Here is a 6,000-nt window from a genome sequence, read left to right on the forward strand (position 1 = left end):
TACTATTTTCATGTATTTGCCTAGTATTTACCCCACATAGAGCATCCAGGACATTGATGAACACAGGCATCAGTGCTATAAGAAATAGCTAGGTTAATCTCTCCAGCCCTAAGTTCTCATCTCAAGTAGTACATAAATATAGTATGTGAAACATTTTGGAAGGATAAATATCACAGAGACTTTGAAAGGTGCTATAAATAATTATGCACTTGCCTATTCACTAATATATCCAACAAACATATTAAGCCAGAGCTCTGTATCCAGATATATTTGAGGCTCTGATGATACAAAGGTGGAGGGGTACAGCCCATATTCCAGAGGAGCCCCATTATGCAAAGGAGACCACATGTTGACCAATATAGTAAAGCCAAAAACCATAACTCCTGGGGTCAAAATATTTAAAATTGGAACTTTTTTCAGAAAATTCAGAGACAGACATCATCATTGTAGTTACACTAAAGGGAACTATATTGGAACATAAAAGAAGGAATGACTACCTAGGATAATCAGGGAGTACTTCATGGTGGAAGTGACCATGGTTCTTTGGAATTATCTTATTAAATGACCTAAAGTGCACTATAAAGAATAAATGGAGTTTGCCAACCAAATAAGAGAAGGCACAATATGTACAAAACCATGGAGGTATGATAGCATATGGTATATCCTGGGAGTTTTTAAACTCTGCTTTGCTAAAGCCTAGGTATTATGGGGGAAGTGAATAGTGAAAGTAAGTCAGTTATGTTGGCCCTTTGGTCTGGCCCAGCCTACCACGTTATTTCAAAGTAGCATCCCCATTAGTAACATGAAGATAGACAGTATTATACACAGGCTTACTCTTAGCTTGGCCCCTGCTACTAAAATATTATTTTCCCCAGTTAAACTATTATTGATTGTCTAAATCACAGTTTGCCTTAGGAACTATAATACTATGGTTGAAGTTTCTTACTCTTTTCCATGCTGACTTCTCAAGCTTTTCCATGTGTTTTAAAATACATCTTAGCTATTTGATAAATGAAAAATGGTTTCTCATTACAGCTTTAAATTTAGCACTCAAATTTATCTTCATCCAACAAAAGACTTTGTGTAAAAACAACTTTTGATGTCCTTCAAGCCAGCTCATATTTGAAAGCATGGGTGAGGGTAATCAAGTGAGGACCTCTAACAAATCTCTTCCCCTCACCTATGCAGTAACGAACCCGTGACTGCTGAAGTACGCTCCACAGGTCACGGGGAGCTGTGCATCATTCATTGCCATGCCTCCGTGACTGGAGGCTGCTCATTCACTCCCAGAGCTGACCTGAACTTGCCTAGCAACAGGATGTAGTTGCTAATGGTAACCATTGTGGGGAAATGTTTGTTCTTGGTGTTTGGGGTCTTTGTCTTTTCAGAAACACAACAGTTTGATAGACTTTATGAGTGGCAGTGTCTCACCACCTAACCCGTTCCATTCTTTCACCTGCTTTGCATGTACAAATTTAGAAATTTCCCCAATAGAAGCACAGTTTACTTTTGAGGATTGGCCTCACCCTTGATCTGAATATCTAAACTATTTTTTCACCTAGACCAAAAATAGATGTAAGTCTTACCAAGTCTAATTGGAACTGACTACCCTCCCACTTGGGCCCCGCCTGTGAGTTCTCAGGTGTGGCCACATAAGCCATATGGAACCTGAACTCTAAACAAAATTTTTAAAATAACAGTAATTCAGAAAGCAGTAAAATTCATTTGAAAATGTGCTGTAGAAGCATTTAAGTTATCAACATGTTGGAGTGAGGTTGAAAGATCTTCAGTTTGAAATGCTTTGCTTTAGAGCAAGGTTTCTCAACCTCAGCACTCCACATTGTAGGCTGAATAATTCTTTGTTGTGGAGGACTGTCCTGGGCATTGGAGGATATTTAGCAGTATCTCTTGTATCTACTCACTAGAAGCAAGGAGCAGCCCATCTCCCAGTTGACACAACCAAAAATGTCTTTGGACATTCCCAAATGTTTGGGAATCCTTGGGAGCAAGATTAAGCTTAGTTGAGAACTGCTAATTTAAAGCACTCAATTTAAAGACAGAATTTTTAGATGTAGAATTATTAGCCAAACAAGCAAAGCAGGCATAATTGATGGAAAGATGAATGAGAATTTAAAATTTGTCCTAGAAAATGGCTCAAAATACCAAAACTCAATTAAAGCTTCTATAGTGCTTATAGAGGACTAAAAACAAACAAACAAACAAAGGCCAATATATGGAATACCAGTGCCTAGAATCATGTGGACAATTAAGAAAAAAATATTTAGACCAATTTCTTTTCCACTAGTTCGTGCATGTGGAATCAGTTTTTGTCCTTTGCCTAAGTCTTGTTTGTTACTCCAGCTATAATGAATTCTGATGATTATTACTGACTGGTCAGTAGGTTTCTGTATCCTGCTATACTTTAGGTTTCAGCCAGGAGTTTTATATAATTGACCATATGGGGAAACCGAGATACACTCAGAAATTAAAGTATGATGCTACCACAGTTTCCTGATATTGATGGTCATGTTATGGTTATATAGGAGAATGCCTTGGTTTGTTGGAAACACACTAAAATATTAGGATGATGAGGGCTGCTTATCATGATCATGTGGGCAACCTACTCTCCAATCATTGAGGAAAAATGTTCTTTATACTGTAATTGTAACTTCTCTGTAAGTTTGAGATTGTTTTGAGTGTTAGAAATATAAAAATTTCACTTTGTACATAGGCAAAATAAAAGGAAGAGGGAAATTATGTAAATAATGTGGGTGTTGTCACTAAATAAACTTAGCCTTAACTGAGCATGAGCTGAGAAGCGTGAATACGTTATTCTCTCAGTAGGTTTCAGTTTCCTACATGACTCTTGCAGTGTGAACATCTTGACACATTTACATTTCACTGGTAATTTCAATAATTATCAAGGGTAATTTATTTTTCTATATGCAAGTTTTTCTTTATACATTACTTTCAGAAGTTATTCTCATAATGAGATGCAACCAGGAAAGAATGAAGAAAACCAAAACTAAAATATGTCAGTGGAAGTTAAGGGAGGAGAGAGTCTTGAGAGGATAAAAGTGTATTAAATGCTAAGGGGGTTAAAGGCAGGCTGGGGCCTGTGCAGACACAGCACAGCATTGGGGCAGCATTGGTCTGAAACCTGGGCTGGCTCATTCTTGACCTACTTAGGGAAGGCTATCTGTAAAAGGGAGAAACTTCCAGTGGCCCCAGTATGTCTAGCCAGGTCTCCTTTTATTAGGGGCTGCTAACCACCTCCAAGGATGGTGAAGAGTTTGATAAATGCACCAGTAGAGTAGGAGTTTGGGATTAACATATACACAGTACTACATATAAAATAGATAATCAAGGACCTACTTTTTAGCTCAGGAAACTCAGTATTCTGTAATAACCTATATGGGAAAAGAATCTGTAAAAGAATGAATATATGTATATGTATAGCTGAATCACTTTGCTGTATACCTGAAACTAACACAACATTGTAAATCAGCTACACTCCAATATAAAATAAAAATTAAATTAAAAAAAAATGTACCAGCAGAACCATCAGTGGAAGGCAAAAACCTTTTAGATGAATATCTTTTAGATTAGTCACTAAAAGGGTATCAGTGGCTTTGGCCAGAACAATTCCAGTGGAGCAATGACAGTGGGTTAAAGAGGTGAAAATGCAGAGACCTTGCATGTAGATGATTCTTTCAAGGCACCAGGTTGGGAAGAGGAAAAAGTGTAGATAACACCTGTGGAGGGGCATAAGATTGACAGAGGAATTTTGTTGTTTGTTTTTTATGCGATGAGAGAAGCTTAAGTGTGTTTAAATGTAGTGGGAGAAAAATCCACAGAGAGCGAGTAGCTTTGCAGGTAAGTAGTTTGGGAGAACAAGCAAGAGTCGAGGAAATGGAGGTCTTGACGGGGCTGAGGGGTGAATCCCGTTAAGAAGTAAGGGGTTAATAAGCTGAAAGGAGAGAAATGGGAGTTAATGGTTTCAAGGGTGAAGCAGGTCTGGCTCTGTGGAATTCTATTTCAAGTCAGAAGAAATGAGCCATGGTATGGCCAAGAAAATGAGGGGCATGGAACTGAAAATATAAGGGATAGAGTGGGTCACCTACAAAGCCATTGCTTATAACTCCTAGGTGTGACTTCTATTCCTGAGGTAGTAAAGGAAAACCCATGACCATAATTCAGCTTTCCCATGAGAATCCTCTGTAGAGAGTCCCTGCCACTTTCTGTTCCCTTTCTGTGAAGCGTTGGTTACCTTTTTGTTTATTTCAGACACAGTGCTTTCCTATGTTAGTTTTTCATGGCTCAGAAGAAGTCTCTAATTGGATGTAGTAGACGTTTCCTAAAGCTTGTTCAACGCAACTCACAGGTTCTGACCATCACCACCACCATCAGGGGTCTACAGACCAGCTTCGGGAAGTCACTTAGTTCTGCAGAACAGTTTGGAAAGCTGTATTTCAAGACGTAATATAACCTAGTTCCCACAATTAAAGAATTAAATATTCATTTTCAAACAACCACCCTTCCTTTATATCTTACACTTTAACTTGTTTATGAAATTCCCTTTTAATTTTGGCGGGTGGAACCTTAGTCAAGTGACTTGCAAAGCCCAGGGCATAACTTGTCAACCTGGTGATCCTTGGGAAGGGGCTATTTTGAGGAAATTGCTTTCAAAATAGGATTTTTGGAATGCTGCTGACTCTGGTGTTTTAAAATCTGTACTTAGGCCCTTTGGCAAAGAGTGCATAAGATGTCCATTTATTGATCTAAATAATAAATACGAGGAGTCAGTTTGCTTTGCATTAAATAAATGTGCCATTTCTGCTTAAACATATATCTCGAATTCAAGCAGATAAATCAAACATGAAGGGAGAGTCAACTGAAAACAAACAACAATAAAAATTCCCAAAGTGGCTAATGATGAGCAAGGAGTAGATGACCTTTGATCTTTTCAAGATGACTAAACACCCACACTTTTATGATGAGACTCCATCCACACACTCTTCGGTGAGGTTGGGTGTTGTGCCATTCTGTGGGGAAGTCGAATTGGACTTGCCTGGAATTAAATTTGTTCCTCGGGTCCTGACATTTATCAATACAGAATGTGTTCCCTGGAAAGCCGAAGTCAGCACTTCCAGACCCGGCAGCATTGAATAGTTTCACTTTCCTCCGGGGCACTTGTTCATTATGGCTGATGTACAGGGAGTGATGTTGTGGTGTGTGCACACACCACAAAGGTGGCTGATGGAGGCTGGAAGGAGAATAGTCTGAAAAATCCAAGGGCTCATGGAGAAGAGAGGAATCGGTACCCCTATCTTCTGCAGGTGGGAGCCAGTCCCCTCCTCCCACTGCTTATTGTGTTGTTTGTCTTATTTAAATTGCCGGCCCACTGGGTAGAGATTGTAGCTTCTTAATATTCCATTCTGAGCCTGCTTCACAGTTGGCATTCGATAAATGTTAAATAACAATAATCACACCATACAGAGCCTCTAATTTCAGAAAGTGAGGTAGAAATGGCTGTTTTGAAGCTCCATATTAATGGCACTGGCTTTGGATGCCTTTTTCCTCTCCCAACACTGTCTGTCTCCTGCTGGCTGTTACACATTGTACATTCCACAAAGCAGCCGCTACCAGCTAACCACCCTAATCAGCTGCCACAAGGGTCGGGAAGCATCAGGCTCTCGGAGACGAGAAGCCACGTGCCTGCGTACACGCACACCAGCGCACGGGACAGCGACAAAAAGCCTCTGCCCTCAAAAGAGCAGCTCTGGTCCATCAGCTTGACGCACACCATCACCTCTGGCTCATGTGCCGCCCACCTGAGTACAAAAGTGCCCTGGAAGGTGTTGGAATGCAGAAATCATGCATTCTTTTCTAGCCCTTTCCGGTCACCAACAATGACCAGCGAGCTAGCCAGGAGTTCAGCCTACTGATCAGCATTTGCTTGAAATGTTTGGGTTGAAATGGATTTTGAATGTCTTCTTT

The sequence above is a fragment of the Balaenoptera physalus genome (genome assembly GCF_965194825.1).
Source record: "Balaenoptera physalus genome assembly, chromosome: 2".
In the NCBI taxonomy this organism is placed as follows: domain Eukaryota; kingdom Metazoa; phylum Chordata; class Mammalia; order Artiodactyla; family Balaenopteridae; genus Balaenoptera; species Balaenoptera physalus.